We start from the raw sequence: 18,787 nt of genomic DNA on the forward strand, positions 1-18,787 counted from the left end.
TTACTTCAGCATGATATATGGAGGTGTTCCTGGGTAATATAGATGAAATTTCTTTCATTATTCTTTCAATAAAATCAGTTTGAAATTCAACTTTTACACTATCCTTAATTGTAGGTGCAGAAAACAGAAAAGATGCTATTGAAGCCACATGCACTCTACTGTCCTCCCACAACTACTACTATACTGGTAAAAAAACTATTCTAGATAGACAACAGTATCTAGAAAAGCAGTCCTTACACTGTCATACCTAAAATGCCAAGGAGCCAGAACTGATTCTCAACTGTGCATAAACTTCTTTTAATCATACTTCTTTTTTCACATATGTGCTTTTCTTGACAAAGTCTCAAATCCAAACCTCAGAAAAGTTAACTAAACATATTCATAAGTGGCTTGAGTATCATAACTCAGTTGATTAAATATTTGGAAGAGTTCACCTGGTGGCTTTGAAGTGGAGCAGAGGACCAATTCAGGCCTCTGCAAGTAGTATTATACTCCTTGAGGATCTATCAGTAAAATGGTAACAATCCTTTAGCTAAAGCAAAGCCAAAAGATTCAAGATGGGAAATGAAGCTATAAACAGGAAGAGTGCAAAAGTTTACTTCTTGTACCCAAAGTTAGCAAACTATTACAACATCAATGTACACGCCAGTAAATCTCTTTTCCTTTCTTACTTACAGATTTAGCCTTTAAGGTGTTCTGTGCACCTTTTCAAGCTCTTGATGCATATTTTAATTCTATACTTAAATTATCTTCCTGCATTCCAAGAAAATTCTTTTCATTTTGCTTTGATGCTTGGATGTTTTCCAGATGAAGCCCTAAACTGAAGTTCAGCAGAAAAACGATCAGAGCACTACATTTCAATAACTGAAGCATTGAAAGTGTGGCCTTCAGTGTATTAAACTCATCGCTGGAAGCTACATATGAAAATATATTACCCACCTCAGAAAACTCTCCATTGTTATAATTTGGTCATTTCACACACCAATGATCAATCTCAGCCAAGCACATTCTGTAAGTCCATACATAATGATAAAAAATTAGACATACCAGAGAAAAATTAAAGCTCTTCCTTCGTGAACAAGTTTATTCACCTAGTGATTTCATATAAAAATCACTTTTCTACTGCTTCTTGGTAGGAAGCTAAAAGCTAAAGATCCATAAATTGTTGGTTATAAGGGTCAATGACTCACCCACCTGCATTATGCCCACTTTGCAGCAAAAGTTGATATGCACAAAAAATGACTTTAAAAAAACAAACTTGGAAGTATGCCCAAAGGAAACTTTTTTTAAAATGTACATTTAAGACTACTAACTATAAATCATGATCTGTTGTCTAATTCTCCCTAAACTCAACACTTCTACTTTCCCACTCCCTTTCCTTTACCTACCCTTAAAACTATAAAAGTTTCAGATTGGTGATGCGTACAAAAGCCCCAAAATCAGCAACTGTCAGTAAGTATATTACAGCACATCTACAAGCTGAAAACCCCAGGCTATATCTCAGTACAGAAGAACAAAGACTTTTCATAACAGCAATGTTCTGGAGAAATATTACAAAAAAGATACTATCCAGCTATTGGAAAACAGAAAAACCTAAATAATATTACTACTGCTATTCCCCCAACACCCTATCACACTGGGATCCAGTGCTGAACCTCATCACACAGTTCTCGCTACAGTAGCTCTCCCACACAGAAGAGTGGACAAGCAGAAGGAGGATGTTGCATAGTGAAGGAAAGTACAGTGTTGATTTCATATAATTCATCTTAGTCCAAAGCCACTTCGACTGGTACATCCTACCCCAGTTTGGACCACAGTAGTATTCATAAATTCAGTTCAATTAAGTATTTTAAGTTCAAAATTAAGATTTCTCAAATACCAGGTTGCAGGCATATACACATGAAGGTAGAAAACGAGAACATGATATTCAACAGAATAACCTGTAAGGCACTCTGTACTTACTCCCACTCTGAACAGATACAAGCAAACAGACAACCCTATTTCTGTGCAACTACATGTTTAGAATAGTGAGTCAAAAAAACAATAACAAAAAAATACCTCCATCCAAATCCTATTCACAGCTGTTAATTTAATGGAAAGACTCTTCCAGCATGAAGAATACATGAGTAATAGCCTCCACGGGAACTTTAATAGCAGATCGTTAGACAAAGGGCTTCATAACACAGCAGCTGGATGCCATTCAGCTACCTGAAAGCCCCTGCAGTGCTTGGAAAGAGTGCATTAACCAGAAGACTTGTATTTCTGAGGCAATGACCAGTGCCCTCTGGTACTGCAAAGAGAGCTGAAGGGGGATGGGAGCAAGGAGGCAGATTCGAATGCTTTGAAAGAGGTGTTAGAGCAGAGGGCTGAACAGCGTAAGACAACATATGATGATCAGTCACACACAGAAGCTGCAGGAATGTACAGATTTCTCCACAAGACAGTTACACACATTTATTTTAGCCTTCCATAAATTTACAGTATTTTAAAACAACTGCACTGAAAATGATACAAAAACAATGCTAAACATTCATTCATTACATTTCTCAATGTAAAAACATTTTTTTTATTTAAGGAAAGGCATTTATTGAGTGAAACATGAGGGAGCCTGCCCCAGTACCCTAATACCATTCTAGAACATATTCATGGAAGAAGAAAGTTAAAAACAATTATACAAAAATCTTGTATGCAAGGGTTCAAGTGTGTCCTCATTTCATAAACCTCATCAACTCTACTTCTGCACATCACTTAAGTGCAAGGTTTCAGTCAAATCTCACTCATTCCCAAAGGAGTGTAATCACATTAGAGAGGATACAGTTTTTTCTAGTTTTATGTATTTTACTTTCTTTGCAGAAACATTTCTGCCATATGAATAGGTTACAGCCAACGCAAAAACATGTCCACTCACAATCAAGTCTTTCTAACTATCTACAAAATACTGCACATGGAAAAGGATGAGGGAAAAGATTAACAAAGCCGAAACAGAGGTGATCACCATCAGTTTAGAAAGCACAACAATCAAGGTATGAACCAACTAAATCAAAGGTATTCTTGAATGAAGATTAAGTATTTATAGACTCTGTATAATAAAATCTAAAGGTGCATTTACACAACCACCAAAATTGTGAATTATATTGATACCAGGTGCAAGTATTCTTACTGGGGTTTGGAGTTTTGATTGTTGTTGGGTTTTTTGGGGCTGCGTTTGTTGGGGTTTTCTTGCATCTAGTAGGCATCACAATTTTAGAAGGACAGCATCAGCAATTTAAACAATCCATTGAAAGCCAGCTGCTTAACACTAGGCATGGCATCTTGCTAGCTAGGCACACCCCTCAAGTTCAAAATACCAGTGGCAAGAAAATGGGACAGAAACACGAGCCAAGGGCTCCAGTCAGGCCCTTGGTGGCAGCAGATGGGCAGCAGGCAGGCAGAGCTGATCTCGGGGGTGACTGCGGGAGGTCACTGCTCTCCTCTGTCAGCACTGCCCAGGCAGACACAGCAGGGCAGTTAACTGATGATTATCTTGTTGATCTATGGTCTAGAGAGAAAGAGACTCCTCCCAGGTTTTTCTGTCACTGAAGTGACTTTATCATACAGCAAAAGGTGCTCTCTAACTTGACTCACCTGCATTTATGACTCACTGACATCAGATTCAGAATTGCTATTTTTGAAGAACAAAGCATTTGAAATTTTACTACCTGCTTAGCAAGCATAGTATAATGTACTAAACACTAAGCTTCTTCTAATGCTATGTACATTCAGTAATGGTATATATGCCATTGCTGCAGAAGAGTAAGTCAATGGCCATTAATTCAGATTGCAGTCATGTATGGTATCTTCTTTTAACCAGAAGTACATCACTTATATTAACTCAAAGGAATCCAAATGACCAACTACTTAACCACTAAAATTATCCACCCAGAAAGAAGCAAAAAACAAAATAAATCAAAGAACAGAACAGTCAAATCACAAGGGCAAGTAGAAAAGACTTCTATCACGGAATATTGAGACTAGGTCTAGCTGCACCATTAAACAATCTATTATAGTTAAAACATGGGGGGTAAAGAGTTTTAAAAATTGTCAATTTCTATGATCTGCATTGATATACTTACCTTCAAACCTTGGTTCCTCCAAAACAGGCACTATAACCCTCAATGCATTTAAGGGCTTTTCTTGCATTGCATTTTAGGTTTTCCTTTTTTTCATAAAATTTGGTTTTCTCTTTTAAATTCTAGGTTTTCACATTTTAAAATTAAGCACCAAATTAAATAATTCCTTGTTTTCTCCATGAGGGACTAACCTCTTTTCCCATCAATTTAAGCGGGCATTATATCAAGCACTGCCGAATCCAATCCTGTTCTGTAACATCTCAGTATCATCATTCATTAAACAATGCTAAACTATTAGCAGTCCCACGGACTTTATGGGACTGCCAACAGAGTAGTGTAATACACAATGTACAGACACAAAGTCTGTCCCTAAAAATAAGCTGGCTTTGAGTCAGTACAGTAGAAATTCAACGTATAATTCTATATACATGTCGTGACAAGTAAAGAATGTGTAACTAAAAGAGAGTTGATCTCCAAAGTACCTGTGGTTCTTGTCTTGAAAAAGATGTACTTAGGGCTGAACTTCATGTTTTATAAATAAGACATCCACTCTGATAGGAACACTAGCTGTACTAAGCAGGTGCTTGCATTTCCACAGGGCCACAGCAACACTGGGAAAAGCTGGGATACAAAACAAAGAATGAAATTTTGGCAAAGCTATGACATTCTATCTTCCTCACATTGCAGAGAGGAGAAAGGAATATCTGAATAAAATAAACATCTAAGATCTCCTGTCAGCAAAACAGGAAAATATCCTTAAGGAATACAACCAAGAGTATTACAAGACAGGACTAACAGAGGAAGACACACATTGCCACAGTAACAACATTACACAGACTTTAACAGTTTTGTGCCATAGGAAGTCTATAACATTTCAGTTCATTATGATTCCCCATGCATCCCTTAAGAGCCTCAAAGCTCATAAAAATGATGTGTCATATTTTGATACTTCTGCTAAACACAAGCTTTGTTATTGCCAGTGTTTAAACCCAATACAATCCACACAGTTCTTACTGAGATATCTGATTAAATTTCTAATATTCATGAACTAAAATTTTAATATTGAATGCTCAAAATGATTTAAATCTTTTGACGTAATGGAACATAAGTCATTTAGTGCGAAGTGGAAGGCAGATTCTTTATTATAGCATTAATTATTTGGGATATTAGCATTAATTTCTTTCTCTAGCGGAATTAAATGGAATTCAAAACAGTGTGAATTTATGAATAGTCCACAATATAATTATTTCTATATTATCCCTGCAGCACTAGCAGTAAGACTGCCTACAGACCTGACAACATAAAGGAAGAAGATTGATCATCAATATCTCTTTTAATCTTTTTTCTGAAAGACAGAAAAGGTGAAGCTCAGTATGTTTATACTCTAAATGGCTTACACTCCTTTTTGAGGTAAAAATACACATCTTTATACCTATAAATGCAACCTACATGTTTTTGTATTCAACATGCAATGATTAAAGGAAAGCACACTTAAGCAAGATATACCGTAGCCAACCTCTTTTACGATTCAAACAAAAACATTCTTAATTAAAACCACAAAGCTGTAAAAATAGCAGGGACTTTAAAAAAATACTTCTTAGCTTACATTGCTAAAGTTGCTACATCCACAGGATTTAAAGTTCTGGTAGGAAGGACTAATTAAAGATACAAACACGGTATGTTTTTTCCAGCACCTAAATGGTACGAATTTTTAATTCGCTTATGTTACAGGTATAGCCAGACAGTATTGTTAACAAAAGTAATTCACAACTATAAATAAATACAACACCAGTCATAAAAAACTGTTCTTTGCAGATCATTTGAGTCAGTTACCAGAGCACTAGATATTGACAGACCACAATCCAGCATAACAGTCCAGTACAAAACATGCAAAAATCAGTATATACAGGTTTTTCCCCAACTTTGCAGGACTTATTCAGTCTAGTTAAACCAGAAACAGCTGGCCAACTAAGACTGTTTATTTTTAAAGTTACAACAGCCGAGGCTATAAAGAAACCGAAGAAACCATCTGCCACTCATTGCCCCTGTTCACAGCCCAATTACACAGGTGTCAGCTCCTGTCCCTGCACTCCACAGCTGAACTACCATGGGGTAGTTCTAACTGATAGTGCTAACGCAAAATGAAAAAAAAAAAAAAAAACCAAAAAAACAGTGAATAAAGGGCTTGCTTTCAACCTAAAAAATACTCAAAACCTATCCTTCTGGTTTTGCTGAATTTTTTTCTAAAAACACTGAAAGTATCTAAAACATATACATCTTTAAGTGACCAGACAAAACCCAACTACCTTTTCTTTTTATTGCTACCATTTGGCAAACAATTTTTCAATCTAAAATTATCAATTAAGTTTTCAACCAACACTAAATGTATTTAAAATGAAAACCCAAAGGATACTTGTAAAAACAAAATTAAAAAAACCCCTGAACTCAAACCCCAGAAAAAGTCTACATTAAGTTTTGCTAAGACAGGTGGCAGCATGCATTTGCAGCAGCCCAAGTCTTCTGTGGTGGAATCCAGAATCCTTGACATGTCATCATTCAAGACCTGTCAAATTTGATAACACTCTGTGTGTGTCTGGAGGGACACCATCCATTCAGGGAAATGAACGTGTCATTTGTTGTCATGACAGCTATCAAAATTCAGCCTGAGAGTATATCATAGAGCCACATATCTCTCTTTCGGCATTAAAAGGTTGAGAAATACTTTCCTTGTCTTCATCTGAAACATCATTAGGATGTCAACCAAGAATTCAGCTTCCTTGGAACAGCAGTAGCCCAGGATGGCACTGAGAGCCAAGTCCAACACACAACATATGTGGAAGAAAACAAGTGCGATGGATACACTGCTACTGTAAGAACAGGAAGGAAAAACCTTGCAGCCAAGGTATGCTGAGCATGTTCCTATTGCATCAAAACCAAGAGGTCAGTACGATCGATGCTTGGGACTCCCCTCCTCTGGTATTGGTGCCAGGGTTTGCTAAACAGGAGGCTTAATTTATTGCTGTTCCTTGAAATGTTTTACTAGCCCAGAATGCCCTAAAAAAATTCAGAGTAATACACCAGTTTTACTCTCCACATACAGAGTAAGTTTTAACAGGATTTAGTGTTCCTGTTCTCTCCTAAACCTGTGAAGGGATGTGGTGGGTTGACCTTGGCTGGAGGCCAGGTGCCCACCCAGCTGCTCTATCACTCCCCTTCCCACCCGGACAGGGGAGAGAGTAAGATGGAAAATAACTTGTAGGTTGGGATAAGGCAGTTTATGACAGCAAAAGCTTGTGTTTGCGAAAGCAAAGTGAAAGACAGCAGGGTTTATTCTCTACTTCCCATCAGCAGAGATGGTTGGCTACTCACGAGAAGCAGGGCTTCAGCACGGGTGACAGTTCCTCAGCAGGCAGCCACTGGAGACAAGGAATGCCTACCTTCCTTCTCCTTGCCTTAGCTTTTATATCTGAGCTGACATCATATGGTATGGAATATCCCTTTGGTCAGTGTGGGTCAGTTGGCCTACTTGGGTGCCCTCCCAGGATCTTGCCCTCAATTGCAGAAGGAACGTTACAGCACTGATGCTGTGCTCAGTAGTAGCCAAAACACCAGTGTGTTATCAACACCCTGCTAGCCACCAATGCAAAGCACAGCACTGTGAGGGCTACCATGGGGAAGTGAACTCTGGCTCAGCCAGACCCAATACAAGGGACCACTCATGAATTACTTTATTTTACTACATAGTTAACTTAATTGGTATACAAAAAGAATTATTTCAGGTAGGATGAGTTAGAAAATCCCAGTATGTTTCATTTATAGTTTGTATGCTTAAAGAACACCACCACTCCTTTCTAAACCTTCCCACTCTGCAAGGGTCTAATCTTATTTTGAAGAAAAGGTTCTAAAACAGTCACAGAGTCATAGAATATGCTGAGTTGGAAAGGACCCACAAGGATCATCAAGTCCTACGCAGGATACTGCAAGAATCAAACCATGTGCCTGAGAGTGCTGTCCAAACACTACTTGAACTAAGACAAGCTTGGTGCTGTGACCACGTCCCTGGGGAGCCTGTTCCTGAACCACCCTCTGGGTGAAGAATCTTTTTCCTGACATTTAACGTAAACCTCCCCTGACTCAGCTTCCTGCTGTTTCCTTGAGGCCTGTCACTGGTCACACAACCGGGGGAGACTCCATTTCCCCTCATGAAGATGTTGAAGACCGCAGTGAGGTCTCCCCTCAATCTTCTCCAGGTTGTCACAAACTTGGTCACAAACCAAGTGACCTCAGTCGCTCCTCAAAAGGCTTCCCCTCCAGACCCTTCACCATCCTCATGGCTCCCCTTTAGATGCTGTTCAATGATTTTTTGAAAATAATATAAATAAGGACAATATAGTTAAATCCAAAGAGAAATGAACTAATTTTTTTTTCAAAAGCTTACTTCTATTTTCTTAAAAATAAAACAGATTTTTTAAATGCTGCTCTGCTAGCAGGACCAAGAATCCCACCCCAGCATGAGCAAAAAGCACCTGTTTTTGCTAACCCTCCTCCCGTTCTCCTACAGGGTCTGATGGCTCCTCCATATTTACATAGAGCTGATCCAGTCTAACTTGCAGGGAAAGACAGCCAAGAGACAGCAATCAGCTAAAAGCAGCTTCTCACTCTGTAAGAGGACATGACCCTGTGTCAGGAGGAGCATCTGCAGCTTCTGTCTTCTTGCTAAACTTGAGTACCTGCTTTCACACTCCTGTCACTTCTCTTTACTAAGGCCCTTATAAATACTGTACCGCTTCCAGAATGCAGAAACTTCAAATGCCTCAGAAGTCTAAAAACTGTTTTTAGTTTATTACTAAATAAGTAATAAACTGGAGCCTGCTCATTTATTTTTAGAAGTTGATCCATCTCAGTTCATCAGCACAGCTCTGGCACAGCAAACACCATCCACATCACCTCCAAGCACCACGCGACAGATATCTCTGAAGCGACAGAGGAAACCAGCACCCCACCTATCCAAATGGTACAACCTGCTGAAACACAACAGTCAAGAGTTACTATCTAACTGTATTTCTCCAATTTCTAATTAAAAATCTTCTTTGAAATAAAGTTTTCATTTCATTAATTAAAAAAAAAGGAGATTGCCTAAAGAAGTTACTACCTGATTTTGTAAATATACCACACATATAATTTTTGTCTAATGAATTTTCAGCTATATTCTCTCTGTGGTATATCTCACTATCTGTTTTCGTGTCTATTTCCATGGTTGTGTGTACTCTGCAGACACTATCTTAGATGAGTTGAGGAAAACTGGATCAAGTTTCTTCAGTCTAGATTAAAAACACACCTGTATGACATTTAATTTTGCATCTGTACTTTGTCATGACTGTTAGAGAGAAGCAACACTTTTGAGAATTCAGGGATCTGCCAAGAGTCTCACCATGTTCACCACACCGTCTGTTCCACTGAATAATCAATAGCAGTTACATATCACTATATTAATACTTGTTAATGAGATCGGGACCAAAACCAGCACAACAAATCTACAGAGTGAAAAAGCCTCTAAGCTTTTTTCTACTTTGTTTCTACAACTGTGATCAAATACTGGCTATACCAGCACGCCTGAGCTTCCACTGTAACAGACATTTTTCTTAGCATGAGTATCTCTAAAACTTTACTGAACCAGGGTTTTGTCCATAGCTGCATTAATTTAAAATGCAATAGGCTGCTATTCTCTAATCAAGATTTATTCCTCTGCACCTGAATTTTTAAAATTTACAATACTCTATTAAAGCTTAAAAACATACACTGACAGGCCACCTCACTGCACACAAAATTATTATTTGTGCTGGGTTTAAAATATGAACTCACTTCATTAATGGTGAGAAACAAATTAATTTGTTGTGTCACATATATTTAATGGAATATAAAAATATGTATTTCATATTTCAATGCACCTCCAACTTACTCATGTCATTAGCATTTATGAAACAATTAAGAATCCTTACGATGGGGGAAAAAAGATTATTCCAAGCAAAAAAACCAAACCCAAAACAAACAAACAAAAAACCCCCCAAAACCAAACAAACAAAAACACCAAACAAACAAACTAACTAACCAAACAAAAACCAAAACTGAAAACAAAAACAAAACAAAACAAAAAAACTTAACACTTGGAAGAATTACTTTACCCACCACTAAAAGGAGCAATGGTTTAATTGGCAGGACACTGATGACTACATTACTATGAGAAAACTAATGGGCCTGATTAATTTGCAAGAAAAATTTAAATTGGAACTAGCTTAAACTGAAAAAAAGCCTAAGATTCCTGCACCAACATTCATAAGTTTGCAAAGCAAAACAAATAGAAAAGTAATTTTTTGAAACATGTATCAGGATGTATTAGCTTTTTCAAAAGACTGGACATTGGTGCACAGGTTAAATGATTAGTGCAGGCCTCACTTCTGTGCTTAAGGAGGAAGACACAATGCTACTTTCCACATTACAAACACCATCCCAGCTCTCTCTGAAGGTCTTCTACTTCAGGAACTAATAAGAATTCTTGACTTTCACTCCATTAAAACTATTGTTCTGCAACACTTCTGTATACCTAGTAAACATACCAATAAAGGCATATTGCCTGTAAGTTTATTATTTCATTAGAAGCAGAAAGCAGCTCTCCTGCAGAGTGCCTCAACTCTCCGCCTCTTCAACACACCAGATGACCTACTTTGGGGGAGCAGTGTGTCCAGAGATGAGCACCCAGCACCTTACACCCGGTCTGACTAAACTAACCAAAACAGGGCAGCATACGGTTTCACAGTTTTCAGCTATCTAAAAACTCCTTTGAACACCTCTAATAAATTCGCACCAGCAATCCTCCTTCCTCAAAACACAGTGGGGATGGGGGGTTGGGAATACCTGCGTCTTAGAAACCATCAGTCTCTTGAAACAAACAGAAAATATTTTTCTAGAACAATCGCTTTGGATTCAAAGTTGCCTTTGTTTGGATTTCAAACCTGCGGCAAGTAAGTTGATACAGCACCTGTCTCCATGAGTCTGGAAGCAGCTTTTATGCTCAAGGAGCATGAAAAATGCAGATACTCCACGTAGTTTTACTGCTGCTCAAGACCACAACCAGCAAACAAAGCTATCTGGGTATCACTTTTTGAGTCGTTCCTGTTATAGTTTCTACTATAACAGGAAAGCCATGAGCGCTGCAAAGGATTAACATACCAACAGCAACACAAGGCATAAGAAACAAAGGCTGGAAAAGAAGCAGACGTCACTGACCTCGTCTCTCTTTAGCTAAGGGAAGATGCGAGGTGACACATAAGAGAACAAACACTTTCCTTACACTTCCAGATTGCTAGCCAGGAAACTAAAGAAAAGAGACGAAGGGGAGATAAAAAGTACCCTTTCCACTGTGGTAAGAAGCCAAAGGTTGAAGTCTTAAATTTATCATATATTCAGTAGTAAAGATGTAATAACAAGGATCATCCAGACGATCAAGGACTAACCCTGCTGTTGGTTTCGGAAAAATATAGCAAAAAAGAGTTTGTGCATCATTGTATCACAACAGCAATTAGAAATGTCACCTGGTTGAAGTAGGAGGCAAATGCAATAGCTAATGTTGTTATGACAGAACAACAGCAATAAGAGCTAACATTATAGTGAATCTGTATCTGTTTCATGGCCTATATAAAAATATTTGCTAATTACAGCCTTGATCTTCGTGGTACAGGTGTCTTCTATCGCTACATTTATTCACTGTTCCCAAAAGTGACATCTTTTGTCAAAGTCGTAAGAAGAAAGTCAATTACAAAGGCAAAGCGATCTGCTTAACTCCTTAAACTGACATTGGTGAGATAGAGGAGAGGATTTCAGTTTCCAGAGTTGTGAAATCAGGCAACGACATTACTTTACTTCAGAGGTTAATATCCTAAAAATTAAAACACAGTGCCATTAACATCATCTTTATGGTGCTGACTGCTTCAGAATCCTAAAAAGCGGTGGTAAAACAAGTACTTTCAAACAGAAATTTTTCATAATCTCCTACCCAGTGAGCCCTTTCAAATTCCTCCATATTAAGTTCCCAGTCCAAACTCCCGATGATACAAACCACGCGTGGTTAGGCCATGAAAATTTGTTTTTACAAAGGCCACTACCGCGTTTCATAAAAGCAAGTCTAATTCTCCCACGTTGAGCGCCTAGAACAGTAGCAGTATGTTCCTCAGAAACAAAAATTGCTTCACGGGAAGGAGAAGAAACATTGTTCAAGCTAGGAACGTTTTAAATTCTTCCCGACGTTAAGTCACCATTCAACTTTTAAAGTAACAAAAGGTTTCACTTCGTGTAACAAAAACAAGGCAATTCCGAGTTAAACGCTGCGCGGAATTCACGGAATAACCCTGACGCAGGCAGAGGGACACATTCACTGCAAAAAAACAACCGTGGTTGATGTTAACACGGGAACTAGAGCCGAGAGGCACTCACGAATAGCCAGTCGCAGGTCAGACCTGAATTACAAACCTGAATCCCGATCTGACAACCTGATCTGAGGTGGGCCACAGCGCCTACCCTGCCACCAAGGGGTAGCTGTTAGCCTGGGCACATTTTTAATTAAAAAACAGGACGAACTTCAGTAATTTTCTTCCCAAAACACTCAAGGATGCGCTTCACTGAACAGTCAGTACAAAAGGTGTAATTTTACCCTACAAAGTGTAATTTTACCTTCATATCCTTTCTGGCATCGACCGGGGCCATAGTGCACTGCGCTCCTCGAGAACACCCCCGGCCTCAGCTCTACTAAAGTCGCAAGTCGGGGACGGAAAGAAAAAAGAACCAGTCCGCGTCCCCGCCGCAGCCCAGGGTGCCCGCCCGCCGGTCCCCGTGCGGGGCGGCGGCGCTCCCGCTCTCGCCCGGGAAACTTTCCGGTTGCGCCCCGCTCCGGCCGGGAGGCGCTGCCCGCCTTCCTCCGCCGCTGCCCCCGCGGCCGCCGGATACGCCGCCTCCATTCTCCAGAGTCCCGCAGGGGGTGGGGAGGGGGGGTATCCCGGCCCGGCGCTGCCCCCCAGCCGAGCGGCGGGCAGCACAAAGCAGCGGCTGTCACACACACACAGGAGCAGCAACTCGGGAGGATGAGGAGGAGCCGCCCCCGAGCCCCCCCGCAGCTGGACGTGGCACACAAACACCTCCTCCCGCTCCGGGCCCCCCGTGACGCCCCCGGCAGGTACCGGCCCCCCCGTCCGCGAGGTGGCCGCGGAGCCTCGGCCGCCCAGGTGACACCCGCCCTCCCCCCGCTCGCGGCGTCCCTTCCCCGCGTCGCCCCCCGCGGCCGCCACAAGTTTGCGGCGGGCCCCGGCCCCCGCCCCGGCCCCATCCCCGTCCCGCCCGAGGCCGCGCTCACCTCCTGCCGGCCGGCGGGGAGCGGAGCGGGGCGGGCGGTGGCGGGGAGGCTCCCAGCCCAGGCGGGCTCCGCTTCTTTGTCTCCTCGGTGGCGCCCGCTCGCTCCCCCCTCCGCTTCCCTCTGCCCTTCCCCGGGCGGATGCGGGCCGCGTCCTCCGAGAGGGGCCGGCTGGCTCCCCCCCTTCCCGTTCCTCCTCCTCCTCCTGCGCTCTTCGCCGGACGCGTCCAAGGCCCTGGCCCTCGGCAGGGGCAGCGACGGCGGCAGCTCCGCTCCCTGCCTTCCCTCTGCCTGCTGCGCCCGGCGGCGGCGGCGGCGGCCCCTCCCCCGCGAACCGCCCGCCCCCCCGGCACAGGCACAGCCCCCGCCCTCGCCCTGCCCTTCCTGCCGCTGCCGCTGCCGGGATCGCGCGGGAGGAGCTCCCCGGGCTCTCCCTCGCGCGGCGGGAGGGCCGCTGCTCCCGCCTCACCGCAGGAAGGACGGGTAGGGACGGCCCGGGCGGCTCCTTCCCCTCTGCGGCAGGACCACTCCGGGACCGCGGGGCGGGGCAAAGGGGGCCCTGCCCGGCAGGAGCGCCCTGCCACCTCCTCTGTTCCTTCACGGTCCCCTTCCAGCCGCGTGAGACCCGGCACTCCCGGGGAAGCTGCCCCGCTGGGAGCGGAAGCGCCCACGGAAAGTACTGGCGAGCGCTTGAAGAACCGGGGATGGGGAGGCGCGCGCGCCCCTGGCTGGGCCGGGGGAGCGGCCCGGGATGGGGCCGCGCCAAGGATGGCCCCCGAGATGCCACGGACCGGGCGCGGAGCCGCTGCCGCCGGGGAATTTCCAGCCGCGGTATCGGAGCGCCTCCACCACCCCTCGGCCGCGGGGCACCCGGAGCCCCCGCTATTCCCGGCCCCTCTCTCCCTTCCCGCCCCGGGGCGAAGTTTCAGCCTCAGCGCCCCGCGTATCAACGGGGTCGGTCAGTGGTTGGTAGTCCGGGTGCTCGGTATGTACCTGTTCAGGTGTTGTGCCCCCGTGAAAGGGCGGCGGGGACGGCAGCCACCCCAAGCCACAGAATCACAGAATATCCTGAGTTAGAAGGGACCCACAAGGATCATCGAGTCCAACTTTTAACCCAGTACGGGACCATCTCAAAGAGTACATACTGTGTGCCTGAGAGCGTTGTCCAAATGTTGCTTGAACTCTTATCAGGCTTGGTGCTGTGACCACTTCCCTGGGGAGCCTCTTCCTGTGCCCAACCACCCTCTGGGTGGAGAACCTTTTTCTACTATCTAACCTAAACCTCCCCTGACACAACTTGAGGTCATTCCCTCGGGTAAGCAGCCCTTTTCTTCCAAAATAGGGCCTCATACCTGGGCTTATGGCTGGTCCAGGCAACACCCTGCACCCCTCCACGAATGGATAAACACGGCAGGCAGGAGACCCCACGGTGGCCCTCCTCTCCAGTTGAAGGGCCACTGTGCCAGCCAAGCCATTGATCTTGGGCCTGCCGGTCCCCATGGTAGTGTCCCCCAGGGCACACTACCCCCTCCAGGAATGTCCCTGGGCTGTGGGAAAAGGGAAGGATCATCCCTCTGGAGTAACCTGGAGAGTTCGAATTATAAACCAGTGCTGTGGGGGTGGTGACAGGGAAACTGCTCAGAAACACTGTAAAACTATTAACCCTTCACAGCCTGGCAGCTTCCTGGGAGAGTGGGCTGGCACATTACCCATATTGCTTTAGCCTCTCCTCAGGAGACATTTGCTGGCTTGGGTGCCAAGGCTAAGCAACACCACCTTTTCCAAATCCAAAATAAAGTCAGCAGCCCCACTGTCTTATTTTCTCTGACCAAGCCAAAGCTATCAGGGAGATCTTGGGACAAAGACTTTATACTCTCTAAATATGATGATTAAAAGATGTGTGCTTGGCAATCTTTCCATGCTCCTGCTTAAAATAGCTTAGAAATCCTCAAATAAGTCCCTCTTCCCTATGTTAACATTTACGAATTCTTGCAGCATTTAAATGATGGTTTGGGAAGCCCCAAGCACCTTCCACATGCCTGTGAGATAAACCTGAAAGGGAAACGCAGCCACTTTTTTCTTCCAAAAAAACTTGCGTGCACCTCAGGGAGGAACAGAAAGCCCTTTTCCTGTCTTTTTTTGTGCATGCATTTGACTTCGACTGAAAGAGGTGTTAATCTTCCTTTTGAAACAATAATCTGACCATGATTTTTTAGAGCTGGAAAATATCTGGGGTCCCTGCTGGCTCTGCGTCACTGCACGGTCAGGCCTCACTCCAGCCTGCAGAGGCTTAGGCTGAATTTAAATGGGATCGGTCATCCAAGGACTTTCAGATAAAAGTCTCTGTTGTTTCTGGAACATAATGCACTGTGGGAGTGATAAAGGAGAGGTGAATTATCCCGCTCTCCTTTGCATTTATAATACACAGTTAGATTTCAGTCGCAGTTTTGTCCCTTCTTACCACACCCTTGCGAACAGTAAACCCTCCACTTTGTTGTTTTCCATACAGTGCTGTTGAGTTGAGGATGTCCAAAGAAAGGTGACATGAACCCTGCAAGGTTCCCAGACTAAGTTAGACCTCCAAAAGTGTTTGAAACCATAGGCCACTGAGTGAGCAGTAGATCTCAAAGCTTTCCAGATATCTGAAAAAAAATGATAAAGCACACCTAACTTCAGCAGATTAATGCTAATAGGATTTACAGAAGAAGAATGTTTTAGGGAGGGATTTGGATTAATACATTGTCTTCAGGCAAAAGACTAATTTAAGGACTCAAGCATACTGTTGTTAAATATATATATGTTATATATAAATATAATGTTACAAAGCGATCCATTAAAGCTGGCTTTTTTACAAACTGTGGCTTATGATGAGCAGAAGACACCATAGAAAGGGTTTCCAAGAGTTTGTATGTTGAAAGATATTTTAACTGCCTATCTGCTGAACACATCCTTCCCAGCAAAAGTGACCAAGATGTTGCCCTGAATAGTATTTCAAAACATTGAGCCTACTGAAATATTAATGTATGGCTTTTGAAATGTCATAATTAGCTGTTTTCTCTGGAATAACTGTTATTAAGGAGAGCTGGCTGCTTGTGATTTGAGTGAGAATTACATTCTAAATATGAGAAGATGATAAATTTGGGGGAATCTGTGCAGAAGTGAAAGCATTACATGATGTGGCAGGCACACTGTTTTGTATAAAGAAAGTAAATATGCAAAGCATGCACTTTTGCATATGCATAAGAGTGGTGCAGTCCTTAGAAAATATATACACAGGAGAGAAGAACAGGAATATTTTTCCCAGCCTAAGGCCATAACTGTATAACAAAAAAATAAAAGAAAAAATTGTTAAGCAATAAAAATATGCATCTGTGTCTTTGGCAGAGAAACAGCCTACCTCATACTGCTGTTTCAAACAGGGTTACTTGTAAACACCAAACCCAGAGGTTGTGTGACAGACCTATTTTGCAATTACATAACGGCAATCAATTCATCCTGATGTTCATATCTTGCACAAGAGGCTAAAAAAAAAGTCGTATCTTCTGGATTAAATTTCTTTATTTTTGTTTGCCTTTCTTTTTGTATGACTACCCATTTTCTGACCCCCCCATATGATGCTGCTTGTGCTTTGCCACCCGCCTGGCAGAGCGGTGTCTTCCACAGGGTGGACACATGACCATAATCTCTAGCACAGATTCCAGCCTTACAGACCCAAACCACACTAATGTATTTGCACGTGTTGTGGCAAGGAGATGACTACCACCTCCCATATGCAGCTCCATCCACCCTCTGCACAAATACCTGATCTTTTCTCCAGATGCTCCAGGTTTTATCACCAGCTGCTCTATCTAGAGTATGAGCTAATACCTGCTCCCATAGGACACTGGGAGACATTTTAGTAGGAATGTGAGACAGAAGGACTGGTAAGTTGTTTGTAAATCTGGAAAACAGCATTGTCCAGTTCAGAGGTAGAGAGTAAAGGTGTTTGGTCACTCTGTGTTAGCCCACTGGGGAGAAAATGTACCTAAATCTAAATTAATATAGGTTTGACTCAATGATCTGAGAGATCTTTTCCAACATAATTGATTTTGTCATTCTGTGATTAACCTGTTTTAAAAATCACTACTCCTGCATTTCGAAACTGCCTTTTAAAGGTATCGATATTCTAATAAATTCCATTTATAAACATGGGATTGTTAATACTGTGCCATAACAAATGGAAAGGTAAAGAAACCCTGGGTATTCTGGGGAAAAAAAGGTGATTTTTAATTCTCTCTAATCTGAAAAAAATGTTCGTTTTAATAACACCTTCCAGAAAACTTCCCAGTTTACAACTCAGTTAAGCAGCGTCCGTGTTTTTTCCCTCTCAAAAAAAAATTCTCCTTCTCAAAGGATTTACATCACTACACATCTAGTTTCTGCTTAAAACATGTGCTCAATTCCCATGTAGATGAAGGGGAATTACATGACCACTACCAGGGAGAATAGATCTCAAATACTTAGTTACTGCTGAGTCACTTAAGTATACTTGCACTATGATTCTAATTCAGCCTGACGGTAAGGCAGCTGCTTTTCTCGCTTACTGCATGGCTGCTGCATCTTCAATGACATTTATGAAAAACGTTGAGGGGAAGAACATGTCCTTAGAGCTCAAAATATATCCAAATTCTTCTATTCAATGGACCAAAGCTCCCCAAAGGTGCTGTAAAACTGCAAGCTAAGTCTTTCAGCAGATTGCATTTTACTAGGACAAATTCTATCATTATCTTTTGTAGACAGTTTCTGAGATTCAAAGTATTTATGTGAGGAAAACAAACTGGTGTTTTGGGCTTTGGAAATGTCAGGGCCCTTGATTCTCCTGTTTATTTAAAAGTGGAAGTGTGCTGAGGGACATCTTTTGAACTCTGTTCAAAGGTTAAAACTGATCTTTCATACAGTTTTGAAATTCAAAATACTGCTGTTAAATGTTTTGACTCTGCTGTGTAATCTCCATTTTGCACTTAAATACCAAATTCTGTCCGGAGCTGACTGTTCTGCGCACTGCAGAGACACAGGCATTGCATCTTCCAGCCATGAGGTGCAGCCATTTCAAGGGAGGAGGACAACTCTCTGACGTGTGTCAGGGCCATGCAACAGTTCAGAGCCAGTGGTGCAGGATATAGCATCCCACTGCTGTGGTAGGTTACATCAGCAAAATGTAGTTGCCTGCACTGGACTTTGCTCAGGACTGCCAGCTCATACTCCCCTCTCAGGGGCGAAAAAACACGCAGGGGAAGGCAAC

At 42.6% G+C, this 18,787-nt stretch overlaps 1 protein-coding gene across 1 annotated transcript in view; it reads right to left on the reverse strand.

Moving 5' to 3' along the window:
- NCK2 (NCK adaptor protein 2) overlaps positions 1-13,827 on the reverse strand; it is an 85,634-nt gene extending 71,807 nt beyond the window's left edge. Inside the window, exon 1 of the mRNA XM_032679935.1 lies at positions 13,510-13,827. The gene's annotated coding sequence lies outside the window, so the exon portion shown is untranslated. The remainder of the gene's footprint in view (positions 1-13,509) is intronic.
- Between the last annotated feature and the right edge of the window lie 4,960 nt (positions 13,828-18,787).

Source organism: Chiroxiphia lanceolata, chromosome 2 (genome assembly GCF_009829145.1).
Source record: "Chiroxiphia lanceolata isolate bChiLan1 chromosome 2, bChiLan1.pri, whole genome shotgun sequence".
In the NCBI taxonomy this organism is placed as follows: domain Eukaryota; kingdom Metazoa; phylum Chordata; class Aves; order Passeriformes; family Pipridae; genus Chiroxiphia; species Chiroxiphia lanceolata.